This window comes from Miscanthus floridulus, chromosome 3, assembly GCF_019320115.1.
Source record: "Miscanthus floridulus cultivar M001 chromosome 3, ASM1932011v1, whole genome shotgun sequence".
Taxonomy (NCBI): domain Eukaryota; kingdom Viridiplantae; phylum Streptophyta; class Magnoliopsida; order Poales; family Poaceae; genus Miscanthus; species Miscanthus floridulus.
The window spans coordinates 57168714-57188898 of record NC_089582.1 but is presented as its reverse complement, the minus strand read 5'-3'; the positions used below and the strand labels follow the sequence as shown (position 1 = coordinate 57188898).

The 20185-nt window shown below is 43.2% G+C and overlaps 1 pseudogene; it reads right to left on the bottom strand.

The window, feature by feature from the left end:
- Positions 1-1455: 1455 nt before the first annotated feature.
- Positions 1456-20185, bottom strand: part of LOC136543772 (uncharacterized) — a 26588-nt pseudogene continuing 7858 nt past the window's right edge.

Below are 20185 nucleotides of genomic sequence, written 5' to 3'. Positions count from 1 at the left end.
TCTCACGCGCACTTCTAAACTTACTAACTTTGGCGTTGTGCTGGTGATACCGGACGTGTCCGTGGTATTCCAACGGCTAGAAAACAGCTAGTTTTTAAGTAGGGTCTATAAATACCCCCAAGCCTCCACCTTTAGAGGCTGCTGATTCTGCTAATACTCCCACACGTTTTTGAGCCTTGAGAATACTCTCCAACCCTGTCTTAGTGAGTGGTTGATCAAATTTGCAAAATCCATCTTGTGGGTTGAGTGAGATTCAAAATTGAGAGCAAGCCACCCTTGAGCACTTGTGCATATTTGTCTATCTCGCGATTTGCATTTGTTACTCTTGGACTCTTCAGTCCTAGACGGCTAGGCGTCACCACAGAGCACCCAAGAGATTGTTGTGTGCCTCGAAAAGTTTGTAACGGTCAATTCCACCGCCGTAAGGGAAGGAATCATCTAGTGGAAGGAGGAAAAGGAGTTGGAAAATACTCCGGCTAGAGTTGACCTTCGTGGGTCCTCTAGAGCTGACCTTCATTGGGTCGCTCGCAGCCCCCTCAACGGAGAGTAGGACTCGACGGAGTCTGAACTCCGGTAAAACAAATACCGTGCCTCAATTCACATTCCTTTGATATTTGTGATCTATTTGTGTTGCTTGAGCCTGTGATCAGGTTAGTAGTAGGTGCCTGCAACTTGGTGTGAAAGAAGAAATCAAAAGAGAGCAAGTTGGCAGCTGGACCGTAGCACCTGAGAATACCAAACGTGTCCGGTATTACCCTCCTGTGCTGAATTTATTCTTTCTCTGTTCTAACCTTTGTGGTGTAGGGTTTTAGCTCCTAGACATATTCTAGATCATTTATATACTTTGTGGTTAACTCTTGAGGGATTTAATTCTCTGATTTGAAATTTCCGATTCATTGGAAACTTCATACTAATCGTTTCCTCATTTGAAGGTGTTCTTTTTTAGAAACGACTATTCACCTTCCCCTCTAGACGACATCCTCGGTTCTTTCACCACCACTCATTAATAACTTCGTACCACCACAAGCAATGTCGTCTCCCTCTGCAGACGAAAGGCACATGCACCGCGATCCAATTTGTTATTGTCGTATGCCTACTGTTTTGATGATCAAGTTGTTGCTCATCACGCTGTTGTTCATGCTGACCAATCTAACTAGTATGCTAGGGCTTCAAATGCTAGTATATGAGATTGTCATGATCTATGTTCTGGTTTTGATTTCCAAATTGCCTACCTTTTCAACAATCCAAAAACATTATTGTAGGCCTTTTCCTAAATTAATTACGCCGAGGCTGATTTTTTTTTCCGGTGTGCATTTTAAGAGGTGGCTAGTCAAGGCCACCCTCTGATTTCAGGGCATGAAAGTGTTCTGGGTTAGTGCAGACATGCCCGAAGGAAATATCTCTGAAGAAAATTACATGAAGCCAACACTATCTTGTTGGAGCCAAGCCCTAAGGCTAAAGATGAGAATTAACTGGAGAGAAATATTAAGCGTCCAAGGTCGGTTCGTGGTAGGCAGTGAGTACCACAGATTTATTTATGCCCGTCGTGAACAGTATGATGCAGTGATCGCAGAGAAACCATGTTTTAGCAGACCCAACGTCGTCCAATAGGGCGACTGACACGACTCAAAAATACCATGAAAGATGTTTTGGTGCGCGACCGTTACACAAAGACAAACGCGTGCAAGTCTGAACTGAAGCAAGAAGCATCCTCCAAATTGGTATTTTAATTTCTGCTGTCCGGGCAGTGTTTAGCTTGTTTGCCGCACCTCATACTGGTGGCAAATCCTCAACGGCGTCTCGTTAGACACTGGTCTTTCCTCTCACCAGAGCTCCATGTTCACACCACCAGTTCCCCAGTGCACAAAGCATTTGCTGACCTCAGCTCAGCCTGACACACTTGTCCACTAGCATCCATTCACCTGTGAATTTGCCAAAAGTGAGTTAACAGAGATGGGCAAAGGTAAGGGTCTTCAAATTGTGCAGCACAGGGTAACTTACCGTTGGGTCTGAGGTCTCCCTCGAATGTTATTTCTCCTGCCTCCGGGGAGATCTCTTCCTTTGAACCATTGATGGCCGTGAAAGCAACCACTACCACAGTTGGGTGTAGCAGGGTGAATGTAGGATGAACTCGTAAACATACCAACCTTCACAGTAAAAACAGAATTCAGTGTTTCAAAATATATTCTTGAAAGAATCAATTGAACTGTTTGAAAAAAAAACTACTCATGCTTAATGTTCTGGCCCCGTCCGCTTCGCTGAAAAAACAAGCAAAAACACTATTCTGGCTGATTTGTTGTGAGAGAAAAACACTGTTCCGGCTAAAAAAATAAGCTGAAAAAGACGGATTATAAGAGAAGTGAACAAGGCCTCTGTTTGTGGTGTCATCTTTGTTCTGTAATTCCTCAAGTCCATAAACAACAGTAAGGAGCATAGGAAGAGGCAGAGACTGAGAGGAAGAAGCGCCCTCACCTTGAAAACCCACCAGAACCAACTCCTACACTTCTTGCCTGAATGCTAGAGTCGATCTGAACAATCTTTGGGTTGTCCTTCAAAATAGATATCTGGCGTTGGAGAACCAGACCACCACAATGTCTCCTTCCATACAAATAGATTCATCCTCTCCAGACTGTTCAAGATACCTCCTATAGTTTTTTTGAACTTAAAGTTACTTAGTGGACAAAACTGGAACTAGACAAGAAATATGCAATGTAACAGGCAACAAATAGCCACACAAGCAATTAGTCTGAAATGACTATTTCAGTTACCGGATGACTTTGTATTCTTCTGTGCAGCCAGCAGACATAATTTCAGTCCCACTGTATTCTTCATAACCATTTATCTCAATCCTGCTGTGAAGCCAATGGGAATCGGCAAATATCAATGATAAATTGTACCCAAGCTATGCTAGACAATAATTAACAAGTGATACTCAAAACTAATAATAAATTAACATGATCTATTCATAATGCATTTGCATGACGAAACGATGTACAAGTACAAAACCCTCGCAAAGAACATAGATGGATTTTAAAGTATGTCAGGAAAAGTACGTATCAGAAAAATGAACAAGTATGTCTCTATTGCTAAGATAAAAAAAATATTAGAATATATTACAATTTGCACAGGTGATTGTGAAACATACCAGAAGGAAGATGGGTCATCGAGATAATATGGCCTCCAATCCATGGAACAATCTTAAGGGACCAGCCTCTACTCTTCAAATCAACAGGTATTTTTGATAGCTCAGCACCTTCCTGTCCTGATGGCTCATCAATATCAGGTATAGGCTGAATCATCTCTGTACAACCGTCGTAATGTGGCAGTATGAGACAAGCTCAGACAATTAAAGCTGTGGTATCTCTTTTGAAACGTGTTTAAAAACTATGGAAATGACAAATCTTTGCTTCTATGTCTAAAACAGCATAAACATAAACAAGTGGTAGGACAATTACCCATTCGTTCGTTGTGCTCAAGTTTGCTAGTTGCAACTTGTTAGTTGATCTTCACCAATAGGCCCAGGGCCTTTGGATTTGCGCCCTGATCGGGGGCGCCCAACCCTAATATGGTTGGTGGGCCCCTGTCGCACAGCACTATATAAAGAGAGGTGGGGATCAAGGCTCGAACTATGAGATTAACCGGAGCCGCTGTAACCACCCACAGAGAAACCTAATCCGATCTAAAGTATGTGCTGCCAGCGATGGAAAGCCCCACCGACTCCGCCGTCACCTCTGCATCGCCCCTGTAGTGTCACCACCGGGCCACTGGACCTCGCCTTCTCACCACTACGGTGGAGCTGTCACGACACCGGCGTCCATGGACCGAATGGTGACCTAGACCAAGGTACATCAACTGTTTCCCCATCTAAGTAAGAAGCCTACCCATGATCTACGGTTTAGAGGCACGATTGTGTACAACATTGGTATCAGAGACATGTTGCCAGTGTGTAACCCTAACCCTAACCAGGTAAAAGCAAATTGAAAAGAGACCGGAGGTGGCGGACGTCACGGAACTCCCGGTCACCACCGCCACCGCGCAGGGAAAGGTGACGCACCGCCGTCCTCGCCGGCGCACGGCAAGAAAAGAATTGACCCAGTTTGGATCTGAGGAAACGAATAAGAAGAAGGACTCAGCTTCAAGAAGAACCCGAATCAGAGCTCAAACTCACGAAGAACTCGCTGGGAAAGAAGAATAGTGACTCCAGTGAGTCGAACCCTAACCCAAGAACAAATCCCCATTCCGTTCTCGAATCAAAACCGAGAGAAAAACCGAATCGGGTTCAACCGAACCCTAACCCTAACTCGCATGAAGAAGGGGAAAAAGATTGTTTCGGTATAAATAGAAAAGAAAAGAAATCAAATGAAAAGATGAACCGAATCGAACGAATCGAATCGGGAAAAGAAACCCTAACCCTAAATCCCCAAATCGGTTGAATCCGAGAAGAACAAACGAGAATCCAAATCCAAAAGATGGGGAAGGGGAAGAAGAAAGGGAAGGGCAGAGGCCTATCTCGCCGCTGCCGACACCGCCGTCGCGCGGGATGTACAGGCGCCACTGCCGCTAGGGCACGGCCCTCGCGGGCGCGATAGGGCACCGCCGCCAGGCCGCTCGATGACGGCGATCACACCCGTTGGGGAGCACGCGCGCCGGCGAGGGGGCCGGCGATGGCGCCATGGCCGTTTGATCTCTACGCTCGCTCTCTAGGGTGCGGGGGGAGCTGAAGCGAACCGGCAGTGGCACTGCTGCGTGCTCCATCTCTCCTCTGACTGCGCCGCTGAGGAGGAAAGCAAGGGAACGAAGCAAATGAACTAGGGTTTGGGGAGCCGGCTGCGGCTGGGGGTTTTTGTTCGCGCGAAAAAGTAGCTGAGCCATCGATCTTGATCGAGCGGTTGCAGGCGGCCGGGCCGGCTTTCGGCCCAGGCGGGCACGAGCGCTAGGCCACTTTCCCGGCCCAGGCCCAGGTTGCGGCGGCGGCGGAGCGTCGGCACCTAGGCGTGCTGGGCCTGGGCGGCGGCGGAGCTGTGCTGGGCCACGTGCAATGCTGATGATGTGCTGCCGGGCCAAAATAAATAGAAAAGCAATTTTTTGTTTTATTTAATTTCATAAGCTGATTTGAATGAATTTTGATGAATTTCAAAGGTTTAAAATTTCTGGTAAAAGTACACCAATGTGTTATTTTTTCCAGAAAGTAGATATGAACTAGAAAAGCTTCTGAAAAATAGACAATGAATTTTTTCATGTTTCCACTGCTAAAGAAATTGTTTATTCTCCAGTTATTTTGAACCAACGTGATATTTAATTGGAGAAAAAGAGATTTTGACTTGATTATGATATTGTTATTTTCTAACTAATGTTGTTAATAATAATATCATGATTTTAATGATTTATGCATTAATTCTATTTCTGCCCAACGGTGATATAGAATTAGTGTATAAGAACAGATGTAAATTTTAATGATTTATGCATTAATTCTATTTCTGCCCAACGGTGATATAGAATTAGTGTATAAGAACAGATATAAATTTTAATGATTTATGCATTAATTTTATTTCTGTCCAACAGTGATGTAGAATTAATGTATAAGAACAGTTGTATGTTTTGTTTTTGACCAACGTTGGAATCAAGGCATGCAAATGGTGTTATTTTTATGTTAAGAAAATATTTAACCTAGTTTTCATCTTGGCTAAGATGGACTGGGTAGTCACCTCATCGTGTCCCACTGATCCTGTGGCACCGGTGAGGGAGACAACGAGGCTGATGTCACTTAGGCAACTAAAGAGGGGTTTTGAATCCCAAAAGATGTCCTACAACCTTGTGCATAGAAAGTGGGTCACTGCTAACAAGAAATATTTGGCTGTGATAAAGAACACGATTGAGCCTGTAATTATGGGCTCAATACCAGAGTGTGACACGACCACCGAGTACCTCGATAAAATAAAGAGTCAGTTTACTGGCTCTTCAAAGACATATGCTACCCAGCCGATAAAACAGCTGGTGACAGAGAGTCACTCTGAAAATGGTGGCATAAGAGAGCTCACGATACGTCATCGAAATTATGGCACCATCATTTAGGCCATATTTTCGAGGGGGAGAATAGAAAGACTAGTTAATAATAATATTCTTTCTCCATTAGAGCTCTCAGATTTAGAACAATGCAGAGAATGCATAAAGAAAAGTATGTAAAGAAAATTAAGAAAGATGTCAAATGAAGCGCAGGAATTTTATAGATTATTCACACAGACATCTATGGTCAGTTTCCTGTAAAAAGTGTGGATGGTAATGATTCGTTCATAATATTCACAGATGATTACTCCTGTTATGTCTATATTTATCCAATCAAAGAAATAACAGAAGCATTGGATAAATATAGATATTTAAGGCAAAAGTTAAAAACCAACGCAATTTAAAGATTAAGATAGTCAGGTCCGACCATGGGGGGAGTACTACGGTCGACATACCCCATATGGCCAAGTTTCTGGACCTTTTGCAAGGTTCTTACAGGAGAACGGTAAAGTAGCCCAGTATTCTACACCGAGCAAACCTCAGCAGAGTAGAGTTGCTGAAAGACGCAATTGTACCCTGATGGATATGGTGTGCAGTATAATAAGTTACTCCACCTTATAGTTGAGCCTGTGGATGGAGGCGTTAAAATCCACCGTTCATATTCTCAATAGAGTACCAAGTAAGTCGGTGCCCAAAACACCGTATAAGTTGTGGTTAGGAAGAGTACCCTCACTAAACCACTTACGTGTGTGGGGGAGCCCTGCTGAGGCTAAAGTATTTAACCCAAATATTGGAAAGCTAGATCCCAAAATAGTAAGTTGCCATTTCATTGGCTACCCAGAAAAGTCAAAAGGTTTTCATTTCTACTGTCCAGATAGACATACAAAGTTTATAGAAACGAGACACGCAGTCTTCCTAGAGGATGAAATGATGAGGGGGAGCATGGTAGCTTGAAAAATTGATCTTAAAAAGAAGCGGGTGTATGTGCCCACTCTGATGATTCATGAGCCATTTTTCTCACTACTTGCTGTCGCTGCACCAACAGTGCAAGATACTGTGGTGCTAGCACCTGTTGTTATTCCGCCTGTGACAACAATGAATGATGATGAGGAACCTGGTCTTCAGGATCCTATAGAACCTATTGCCACAAATAAGGTGGAGCAACAACAGCCTCAAATAGAAGATGTGCCAAATGTGGAGGCCCCTAGAAGGTCTCAATGAGTTAGAAAATCAGCTATTCCTGCTGACTATGAAGTGTACAACACTAAGAAATTTCAAATGAAGGATGATCCCACCTTATTTGAAAAAGCCATGAGAAGTGATCATTCATCAAAGTGACTCGAGGCCATGGAAGATGAAATAAAATCTATGAATGCCAATAAAGTTTGGGACTTAGAAATAATTCCTAAAGGAGCCAAAAGAGTAGGCTGTAAATGGGTCTACAAAACAAAAGTTGACTCTCAAGGGAATATAGAGAGATATAAAGCGTGACTTGTGATAAAAGGCTTTATGCAAAGAGAAGGGATTGATTACAATGAGACCTTTTCTCCCGTCTCATTTAAGGATTCCTTCAGAATCATAATAGCATTAGTGGCACATTACAATTTAGAATTACATCAGATGGATGTAAAGATGTTATTTTTCAATAGCGACTTGGAGGAAAGTGTTTACATGGCACAACCGAAAGGTTTTGTCATAGAAGGAAAAGAACGAATGGGATACCGCCTAAAGAAATCCATTTATGGATTAAAACAAGCTTCAAGACAGTGGTACTTGAAGTTTGATCAGACAATAAGGAATTTTGGGTTTTAAAGAGAATGTAGAGGATAATTGTGTCTATGCAAAGTTTAAGAATGGGAAGTTTATCTTCCTTATCCTGTATGTGGATGATATCTTACTTGCTAGTAGTGATGTCAGTCTACTACTAGAGACAAAGAAGTTTTGTCCTCAAAATTTGATATGAAAGATCTTGGTGAAGCTTTGTTCGTTCTAGGGATCGAGATTCACCGAGATAGAAGTAAAGGGGTATAAGGACTGTCACAAAAGGCATACATAGAAAAGATCTTAAAGAAATTCTGTATGCACAAATATAGTCCCTCGCTTGCTCCTATAGTCAAGGACGATAGATATGGGGATTTTAAATGCCCTAGGAACCAATATGAGATCGATCAAATGAAAGTGGTTTCATATGCTTCAGCTATCGGAAGCTTGCAATATGCTCAAGCATGTATGCGCCTTGACTTGGCATTTGTTACCGGGTTACTTGGCAGATTCCAGAGCAATCTTGGAATAGAACACTGGAAATTAGAAAAGAAAGTCTTACGTTATTTGCAAGGAACGAAAGGCCTCATGATGACGTATAGAAGATCTGATTCACACCGTATAGTGGGATATTCAAATTCTGATTATGCGGGAGATGATAGAAAATCCACGTCTGGATATATATTCACTCTTGCAAGGGGAGCTATTTTATGAAAAAGCTCAAAATAAACCATCACTACATCGTCCACAATGTATGATGATTTGTAGCATGTTATGAGGCAACGGGGCAGGTGAACTGGCTAAAGAAGTTCATACCCGGTTTGAAGGTGGTTGACGACATCTATAGACCACTTAAGTAATACTACGATGATAATTCGGTAGTACAGTATGCTCACAACAATAAGTCAAGTGGTGCTGCCAAACACATTAACATAAAGTATTATGTTGTGAAAGATAAAATCTGGGATCATGTCATAAGTCTTGAGCATATAAGTATAGAAAAGATGCTCGTGGATCCACTTACAAAAGCTTGCCACCCAACGTGTTCAGAGAACATGTAGCTAGCATGGGTTTAAGGGAAAGCCTATAATTCCTAGACAAAAGAAGGTCCAAAGATAAGTATCTATTTCAAAACAGAGTGGTGTGTTGTAGCTGTTAAATCTATCGACAATGGACCATGACGATGAGACATGTTGTATGCGCTAATCTATAATGGAATGAATAAAAGTAAATGATATGAAAGTAAAAGATGGAAAGAGATCAAGGGGGAGAATGTTAGTTGATCTCCATCAATAGGTCCAATGGCCTATTGGGCCCTTGGATCTGCGCCCTGATCGGGGGCGCCCAACCCTAATATGGTTGGTGGGCCCCTGTTGCACAGCACTATATAAAGAGAGGTGGGGATCAAGGCTCGGACTATGAGATTAACCGGAGCCGCTGTAACCACCCATAGAGAAACCTAATCCGATCTAAAGTGTGTGCTGCCAGTGACGGGAAGCCCCATCGACTCACCTCTGCATCGCCCCTACAGTGTCACCACCGGGCCACTGGACCTCGCCTTCTCACCACTATGGTGGAGCTATCATGACACCGGCGTCCATGGACCGAATGGTGACCTAGACCAAGGTACATCAACTGTTTCCCCATCTAAGTAAGAAGCCTACCCATGATCTACGGTTTAGAGGCACGATTGTGTACAACACAACTAAGCTGGACACTTCAGATTCAGAAGGCATTGTAAGGTGTATTTCTTCACCATCAACACCATCTGTGCTTATCTGGATGAAAAAATTGTGTTACAGATAAGTTTGGTTCTTGAGTGAAAAAAAGAATGAAAGGAAATAGACATATACCATAGCACCTTCACCAAGCAATATATTTAATTTTAAATTTTGTTTTGGTCTCTTCCATGACCCTTCAGATTTGAAGACTTTGACAGTAACCACCGATGAGTGCAATTCAGCAATATAATATGTCAAAAGATAGTCTCCCTGTGTGAATCCATATCCATCTCCAGCATCTTCAAAGAGGACACCTCCAGCTTTACCTGTAAAACAAGCCAAAACATTGGCAGATATTATGCACACAGTTTTGAGACAACATAAAAAATCAATATCCTAAAAACACAAATAAAGGCTTAACTAAATAAAACATAAAAACAATATAACATGGAAACATAAATTAATGTGCTGATCGAATTTTGTTATCGTATCCATTCAATGACATATGACGTATTTGTAGGAGGAATATTGTGTGGAATTGTCGATTATATTGTTAAGGCTGGTGGCCGGATATATAGGAGTGCATTGTTTAGGGGACAAGAAACCTTCCTTAGACATAAGGGTTAGGCGATCCTAATCTACCTTCTATCATATCTAGAGATATCCCAATATACTCTGACATTCCTGCAGTCACAACGGGAGCGGCACAGATGGTTAGACTGGAGAAGAAGCTGAATGTTGTAAGCCATCTAGCTGACCTCCCCATGTAGTCATAATGCTCAATGCATAGTGGACGTTGTGGCTGGAGTGGAAGCTGATGAGATTTACTCAAGCTAGGCAGTAGCTCGTTGTGCCCTAGATAGCCAAGCATGAGGGCGGAGTAGCCGTGGTCGAGGATGTCATACTAGAGATAATCATAGTTAACATAGCAGTTGAGGTAGCTAATGTCGAGGAAGTAGCACATGGAGCTATGGACACAAAAGAGGCATCATGGTGATGATGGAGACACGTCCAGGCAGTCATCATGGAAGGGGACAATGCCGACTGTCAATGTTGTCGAGGACGTAGACAAAGATGGCGAAGCAATGGAGACAAATGGGATGGGAGGGTGAATGTTGAAGTCGATACAGTAATGGCACCAAGGCTAAGGCATGTGTCAAGTTTGCTAGACTCAGCTACGTGTCAGGGACGAAGGTATGCACCAATGTTTCTAATACCAAACATACTAGGGAGAGGGCCCTAACAAGGTACGCGTCGGGTTTGCTAGAGACAGCAACATTAGGGACAAGGTTGTGCTGGATGTAGAAGAAGCAGTGCATGCTCAAGCGAGCAACCTGGGTGGATGATCTTGCTCGGAGGTGAGCAGTCCTGACGCAAGGTAGGCAACGATAGTAGTGATCAATGTTAGTAACAAAGAACTCAAACAGCTTAATGAAAACCTAGTGAAGACAGGTGATGAGCAAGGGTCATAGAATGGTCGTCCATGCACAAGGGACAACGATGTAGATGCAGGCAGTGATAACGAACCACAAAGAAGATGTGTGAATAGGATGACTGAGAAGCAATGTAGGAAGGAGTTCCCTCGATGAGCGAGGGTACTGGCCCCTTTGGGTAGGTGAACTCTAGGATGCTGCCATTAGAGGCAGTTCCAAGAGTGTGTCCGTTGCGGGCTACATGTCCCAAATCTCTATGGCAGAGGTTTGGGTCGTAGCCACGGGCGGTCACGGGTGCTGGCCCTTTGATACTGGTGAACTCGTAGTTTCTGCGGTGGATGTGGCCATCATGGGCCATTCCACCAGCGAGTTCACCGGCAATGCGAGGAGCCATCGCTTCCTTCTCAATAGACAAGAGTGCGCGACTGTCCCCTACCTGGTGCATCAACTGTCAGTTTGTTGTAAACTGGACTAGTAAATTTATATGATTGTTGCGCTGCTCTAGGAAGACGATGGTAGCATCCAATAAACACGAGGATTTATACTGGTTCAGGCCAGAGCCCTATGTCTAGTCTCAGAGATGATCGAGTGCGTGTTCCTCACTTGAATGCTCTAAAGTTTTTACAATAGGGGTGCAAGAAAGGTGGAAGAGATGGAAGGACCTATGCAAGATGGAGGGCTTCCCAAAGAGAAGCTCTAGGAGCCCCTACTACAATGGTGAAGGAATAGAATGGTAGAGGATGCGAATCATCCCCAAGATGGGTGTAGTTGCCCTTATATAGAGTCTGGGGCTAGGGCTTATACAAAGAAGAGGTTCTCCCAACGGAAGGGTCAAGAGCCTGAGGGAGGGCCTAACTAACAAGGCTTGCAAGCTACACCATCTCCTAGTGCACATTCGGTCGTGGCTATCGTCATCGTCTTCTGGCCTCGTTGCGGTAGGATGTGACATGGCGCTATTGTGCCGGCCGTGGCGGCACTGTAGCCTCGATGGCGGTTCGTTAGCTGTCCTGTGCAATGCGGTGTCCGTCGTGGCCTTTGTCATCATCTACTAGTTCCTAGGGGTGTCGTATCCAAAGTAGGTAACCACCCTAGGTCATCGTTCGCCTAGTGGCTTTACTGGACATAGAGCCACGACCCCGATCGTCGGGGTTAGGGCACTCTACCGGTCTAGATGGCCTTTTCATCGAGTCCCTTGTCACGAATCCCATCTTGTAGTGGGTGGGATCGTAAAAGCGTGTACTCAGTCTGTATTTGGATGGTCGGTATCATACCCATTACCACCTCCGTGTGGTGTTGTCTCGTCGGTGCGACGTGGCATAGGGATGGTGTCTGACAGGGCCGAGGTGACTGCTGTCCCCTCGGTCCTTGCGGGGTCAGTGTGGCATGCTTGCTCTTGTTAGAGCGGGCGTGTTTGGTTAGGCTCGACCTCTCCTCGTCCCTCCCAGGGGTCGGTACGGTGGAAAGGTCGTGCGCCCATCGAGTGACGTGTGACTAAGGCAAAAGGGAGGGGTCGTGGTCGACCCCGACCTTGACTTCTAGCCTAGTTTGCTTGGCCTAGCTAGGCCTCAGTCGTTTGGGCCTTCACTAGCTAATGTCTTGCAGGCCGCTTGGCTTGCTCACTAATCGGTGCCTTGAGACACCCCGGGGTTACAATCCCGACAGTGGCCGACCTATAAATCAGTGATACAATACTAAACTACGGGTGCACAACTCCTCCTTGGTGTTGCAATACGGAAGCGTAGATGTTGTGGCTCAAGAACACAACACCATCTCTATACCATGTAAGAATATGAAATGATCTATATTGAGTCATGTATATTGTTTATATAGAGTACATGGTGGCTTGGATCTCAAGCAATCTTTTATATAGTAGAGATGGAAGCTAATCCTATCTTGCCATAACAACCGAATACTTTGGGATCCATGCCATATACTCTAATAATATTGACACTTGGTGTTTGGATATAACTTGGGTTTGATATAGGGAAATGTGGCGGGGCATGCTGCAGGATTGGGTTAAGGATATGAGGACTTATCCTTTTTCCAATGTTTGGTATGAACTGGTTTAGGATAGAGATACAACTTTTTATGACCAAAATACCCCCTCATTGGAACAAAGCTAAAATAATGTCTATTTTGCTAGATAAACTGATATAACCATAAATCTTTTTGCATGCTAAGAATCTCTCTATCTCCATCCATGCTCTCTAGTCAAGCAAGATAGCACAACAATGTGTAGAAAAGAAACAAATGAGGAAGCAACAACAACAACCAAAGATCTAGCCAAATAAAGATTAGCTGACCAGGTCATTATGGCTTCCTTGGGTGGATTCAGAAGACAGCGATGGCCCAAGCGCCGCCTCATGAGCATCTGTGAGCTACTCACAATTGACTGAACAAAGAGGGCTCAAGAAGATTGGTTGATGGCTAGACAGGGGCAAAGGGCCACTCTGATGGGGGGTGGGACAGGGCAAATCATATCCGGTCCCCATTTCACAATCGGCCCATCTCCCTTACTTGGTTTTGTTGAGTGGGATAAGACCCCTTTGCAACCCATTCTCAAACCCTTCTATTTTCCCTTTCCATAAAAGCAAACATGGTCTCAAATATTTCCCAACCCACATATCCTCATCGCACCCCTCATTTCCCTTTATCCAAATGTTGCCTTAAAGGAAATCACCAACATTGATAATTCAGAGAATGAGAAGTTGCATACCATTTTCATCCAATGCAATAATTAGTGACAGATCATCCTCCAAGCTTGTCTCCCCAACATGCTGAATAGGAAGACCTACAGGGAGAATCGCTCCACCTTGTAAATACAGCACTAGCAAATCCTGCACAATTGCCCATTCGTAAATAAGTATTGGAATAGAATTGATGTCCATGGACCAGGAGTTTAAAAACCAACTTACAGGGTGTGAATCCACAAAATCAAAAGGCAGCCATATGCCCTTTGGTGGTTTATGTGCACATTCATGAGCTCCTTTATTAGGTACAGTGCTGCAAATTAAAGACCAGAAAGATTAAAGATACCAAAGCATAGAGAAAGATTCAAAAGAATAACACTGGATTTTTGGCATCTTTTCATCTATATATTTGATGAAAGATAATTGAGCAATTTCCAATTGATGGTGCAAAATCATTTCTAACACAAAAACATCAGCTGAAGAACTGGCACATATATAGCTACATTAAAGCGAATGAACACCAATACAAAGAAGATCATGGGTTTCAAGAAGAAAGGTTAAGAAAAAACTTTGTCGAGTCATTGATGTGAAGATTTTACCTTGCACAGACTAAGAGTGGCCCGAGAAGAAAGGAAGTCTCAACTTTCCTTACATCAATGTCTTGTGGGTCTACAAAAAAAAGGAATGCGGCATAATATTTGTAGTAAACTGCATCTGGGAAGAACATATGTTATTTAACCCATCAAACGCAGTCTCCAGCTAAGAAGGATGTAAATATATTTTATAAAGGTCAGATAGCAAAAGAAATGAGGCAACAGCTTGCCACACACCTTCATTCTTCCTTCAAACTACAAGCATTGAAACCAACTTAAAATTGGACGATATAAAGTGACAGAAATAATTACCAGCAAAGAAAACTAGAGTAGCAACGGGAATACCCTTTGTATGTGAATGGTAAAAGAGAGTGTAGATATGTGGTAGTAGCCGGTACCGTCTTAGTAGCGCAAGGCGACAAACTTCCTCACACTGCAATACATACAAAGTTTTTCAATTAGCCAATGCTATCTTGATAAAAGAAAAAGATGAATACTAGATAGCCTTCTTTGTATAACATTATTCCACCCCTTCAAGTCCTCGAGTTTTGGTGTAGGCTGTGTATCAACAACACTAGCGTTTAAAATAGCTACAAGCAGCAAGGAACGGTTTAGCAACTGAACATGTTCCATCATGATTTGGCTCTGATACTAAATGATATGAATTTGATTGGTAGCGGGTTAGCCACTCTCCTCTAGAGGCACTCACTACTTTTAGAGTTCTTGCCTGATGTAACTAATATACACAGTTATCTCTTTTTATAGAGATGATTTACTTGACCCCTACTGCCATAAAAAAATATCATTCGTTAGGAATAAAAATACGAAAAATAGTTTCTATCATGTTGAGAACATATATACTACTTTAGGATATAATGAAGAGGAATGGAAATACAATAATAGCTTGGTTAATGCAGGCAAAAGAGGGTATATATGCTATATTAAGTTATATTGAAAATGTATTAATATATTCCCACTTTCTAGTGGAAGACATTGAATTGCACATAACATTATTCTCTTCATTTTTGTTTCATGAGAAGTCCATTTAGTCACTTGAATTATTTTGTTTGTCCACCAACACCATTTATCGCCCCCAACCCACCCTACCCCTCAAACACACAAAAAAGTGTTAATACAAAGTAATGCTTCACACTTAATTCCCTAGTTAATACAAAGTAATGCTTCACACTTAATTCGCCTGGGTGTTTTGCCTACGAAGATGTAGTCATGACCTGCATTTATTGGCATGGTTAATTGTGATTTGCATTATTTATTGAGATGGTTTTGACTAAGTAGTCTTAGCGAATCTGCCCATTAAAAACAAGGGTATGGTTCTAAGAGTCTTGATTCTAGTTTGAGGGCTAAGTGTGAAAAACATATAGGGGTTACAACTAAATGATTGATGGAATAGTTTGAGTGTGATAAAATAGTTGTTTGTGTTAGTGTTTATGTGCATGCTTGTGCTGTTGTGTGAGTGGCACCATAGGGAGCATAAAGCTATACCTCTTTGCCGAAGGACCATGGCTCATGGTCATTACTTCCGGTTATCGTATGGCCACGCGAAAATGGAAACAATGCACCCGTACCCATCCATCTTCCAAAAAGTTTTGGAGTGGCATTTCTAGCGAAACCACCAATATTAGGACCTGAGAACGGTTGACCGCTGAGATCCTGAATGGCTAACCATGTTGTTAGGTTCTTACAAGCTTGATCAGTTCTCATATCACACCCATTAATAACAATGATTTTATCACTGCAATATGATTCAACTTTATATGTAAAATATACAATGAAGGGTATGCATAAAACTTCAAAGAATGAAAATTGAGAACAATATAATTGTACTGGAGAAAATTAATGGAGGAACCAAATTTTGTGAACAGTACAGAAGGGAATATAATGGTTCTTAGTACTATAACAAACTATGTGTCACTTTCATGTCACAGCTTTTTTCATAATTTTAGGATACTTGTGATAAGTATATGTTTTACTTTAACAGGTGTAAGTGCATCTAGCCTCTAAGTTGGTTTTGGTGGATTGAATGACAACATGATTAGGGGACTAATATGTTTCTTGAGACTTGCAGGCTTTCACAGGTATTTAGTCCCAAGTGTGTTGTATTGAATTTAGGCTCAAATATAAGCACATGACACACAAATGAGAAATGAGTCCGAGGCATATTATCAAAATGATTTGACAAGCTTGCCATGTATCTATTATATATGAGACATAGAGGCTTGTATATGGAATGGTCTCACTCTTGGAGCTTGATCGATCTATATGATGAATAGATTAATACAAAAGAATATATTATGAGCGTAATGGTTGATTCAAAACAAGATGTGACTTGATGGCTTAAGATAGTGAAGATAGCAAGGAAAGGTTTCGAGGTACTAAGCAAAGGTGAAGGGCAAGTGATGGCTTAGCGACCGAAGAACCTAGCTAAGGTGAAGAAGAAAGTACTTGCATTCAGTCGAAGTACTAATCAAGCTTTAAAGATCATGTTGATATGAAGGATCAAATAATTGGGAAGAGTGACTTTGGTTGATATACGGATTTCTAATCAAATGGTTTGATCAACACAAAGTCACAGCTCAAGGAAACTCAACTCAAAACATGCATGGTGTTGGAAACCCTCAAATGACCGAGTTGATAAATTAGCATTATTTGAAGAATGACAAGCTCAAGTGGAATTAATTGTGAATTTATATTTCTTGAGTTTAGGCTTGTCGTACTATCAAGAGGGACGCAACACATTATACTAGTGTGACCTAAAAGTGCTTAAAACCAACCCCAAGTGAGAAATCCATAAGAAAGCACTTGAGAGAAGTTTTTGGAGTTGTGCTGGCTAGCCCAGCCGGCTGAGCTGACTTGGTCTGCATCTCCAACGGTGAAAGCTCTAGTTTGGTTTTGGTGAATTGATGAAACCCTAAGTGCTAACCTAGTTTATCAAAGTGATTATGAGATAGCTAGCACTACTCCAAGTGGCGAAGCAAATGAAGATCGTGACATGATGATGGTGATGCCATGGTGATGATCAAGTGCTTGAACTTGGAAAAGAAGAATGAGAAAAACAAAAAGCTCAAGGCAAAGGTGAAATTGATAGGAGCTTTTTGGTTTAAGTGATCGAGACACTTAGCGAGCGTGATCACATTTAAGATCGATAGTCGTACCATTAAGATGAGTGAAACTCATATCAAAATGCGGTTATCAAAGTGCCACTAGATGCTCTAACCCGCCACTAGATGCTCTAACCCATTGCATATGCATTTAGGATCTAGTGGAGTGCTAACACCCTTGAAAACATTTGTGAAAATATGCTAACACATGTGCACAAGGTGATACTCTTGGTGGTTGGCACATTTGAGCAATGGTAAAGAAGATAGAGTTAAAAAGGAGTTAGTCGCACTGGTCACGGGGTGACCGGACGCGTCCGGTACTATCTCAGCGACAATGTTCCAAACGTGACCGGACGTGTCCGATATCGATACCAGATGCGTCTGGTATTCTGGCCAGGTGTGGGCAGAGTTGCCGAGGTGATCGGACTCCGGCTCAGTGGAGTGACCAAACGCTGACGAGTTACTGTTCAGCGTCAGGTCAAAGTGATATATCCTGAAGCAGGATTGCAGACAGCGATCGGACGCATTCGGTCGCCACACCGGACACGTCTGGTGTGAACCTACAAGTCTCGGGGTTTCAGCACAATAATTGATCGGACTCTGGGAGCGTTCGGTCTAGTGTGACCGGACACGTCCGGTTAGGCCAGAGCAGCTCTGGGAGCTCTCTAGACTCGACCAGACGCTGCATCTCCTGCGTCCGGTCTGGTGTGACCGGATGCATCCGATCGGCCCAGAGCGGCTCTAGGAGCTCTCTAGACTCGACTAGACGTTGCGTCTCCCGCGTCCAGTCGTTTTCTAACAGCGCGTCTGATCATGTAGTATTAGCTGTTGGGCATGAATGATTAAACAATTTGAAAGGGACATGTGGTGGTCAGGCTGCAACCGGACACGTCCGGTGCACACGACCGACATGTTCGGTCGTCCCGCAGTCAGCCCAATAATTGAGCCAACGGCTCTATTATTTGGGGGTGTCTATAAATATCGTTTGCTAGCTCTAGCTCACTCTCTTGGCCATTTGCATTGATATAGCAATCTCGTGAGCTTAGCCAAAGCCCTCCCACTCATCTCCATTATTGATTCATCATCTTTGTGAGATTGGGAGTGAAACCAAGTGCATTGCTTGAGTGTTTGCATCTAGGGGCACTTGGTGTTCGTGTTTCGCTACGAGATTCGCTTGTTACTCTTGGTGGTTGCCGCCACCTAGATGGCTTGGAGTAGCGAGAATCGTCGAGCGGAGGTTGGTTATTGTCTCAGACTCCGATCGTGGTGATTGTGAGGGGTTCTTGACCTTTCCCCGATGGAGAGCCAAAAGGTACTATAGTAAATTGCTCGTGGCTTGTGTGATCCTCATCTTGTGTTGGTTGTGCAGCACCCTATTGAGGGTTTGGCGTGTGATGCCAATTAGCGCGTGGACCTCCAAGTGAGTGAATCGCCACAACGAGGACTAGCTTGCCGGCAAGCAAGTGAACCTTGGTAAACAATCATTATGTCATCATTTGATTTCGAGGTGATTGGTCTTCATTGGTATTCATTCTTGTGATTGATTGGTTCATTCCTCGACTCGACGGTATAACCATCTTGCTCTCTCTCTCTTTACATTACCGCAAACTAGTTGTCAAGCTCTTTAGTGTAGCTAGTCGTGAGAGCTTATTAGTTTGGTTAGTGTGGCTCTTTAGTTAGCCTTTGAGAGTACACTAACTCAGTGTAGTGACATAGCCATTGTGTGAATAGAGACTATAGAAACTAGAATTATGGTAGGTGGCTTGCATTTTTAGTAGGCTAGCGCAACACTTGCTTCGCCTCATATTTGTCTAACCGGTTTGCTAAGTGTTGTTGTAGAAATTTTAATAGGTTATTCACCCCCCCTTTAGCCATTAGGACCTTTCAAATGGTCACCTGCCACCCAGTCGCTTAAGCCGACTGGTCAAGTCGACTACGACTCTGGCTGGCCTAGGAGCCCAATAGCTACTTTTTGAACCTATTCTATTTATACCTCCTCCCACAGCCTTGCTCGGTTCCTAAAGCTTTTCTACGCTCATATATACCAGCAAAGCCTAAAGAGAGCTCCCAATTCACTCTTTGTGGGATTGGTGTCCATCTAGCCATATCCTTTGAATTGGAGAGCAAATTTAAGCTTGTGTGAGATTGTGTGTGAGCAAAATCTGAATTGAACCACCCTTGAGCACTTTGTGGTGACATTAAGTTCATGTGAAGCATTTGTTACTCTTGGAGCTTTCCTCCTAGATGGCCTTAGTGGTCATCGGTGAGTCACCGCAGTGTGGTGCACGACTGGAAGTTTGTAAGGGCTAGTCTTCTTGCTGAAAAAGGAAACAAGACCCCTTAGTGGAAAAGTCGGAAAGAGGCCGCTTTGGGCCTAGCCACGAGTTGACCTTTGTTGGGTCCTCCTCAGCTTCCACAACGGAGACGTACGGCTCACCTTGGTGAGGCCCGAACTTCGGTCAAACACATCGCTGCGTCTTCTCTGTTCGGTTTGGCTCACATTTACTTTTCATTTCATTACTTTCATGTTTGTGAGCCTCCAATTGTGTCTACTCGGGTATATGTGTTTGTGGGTGTAGGAGCATCTTGAGCAAGATACATTTGCACTATATACATCCCATATCACCTTGGATCGATGAGGGAAAGAGAGAAGATCAAAACAAGCATTTGGGGACCCTGCACCTGACCTGGCCGAAGGAGTCGGCTAAGCCAAGTAGTGGGATCGGCTAAGCCGACCCATATACTATGCAATAGAGAGCCTATCGGCTAAGCCGACGAGGCAAGTCGGCTAATTAAACCGACAGACCTGTTCAATGCTATTTGATCTTCGTTTTTGCAGGTTTAAATTTATAAAACGCCTATTCA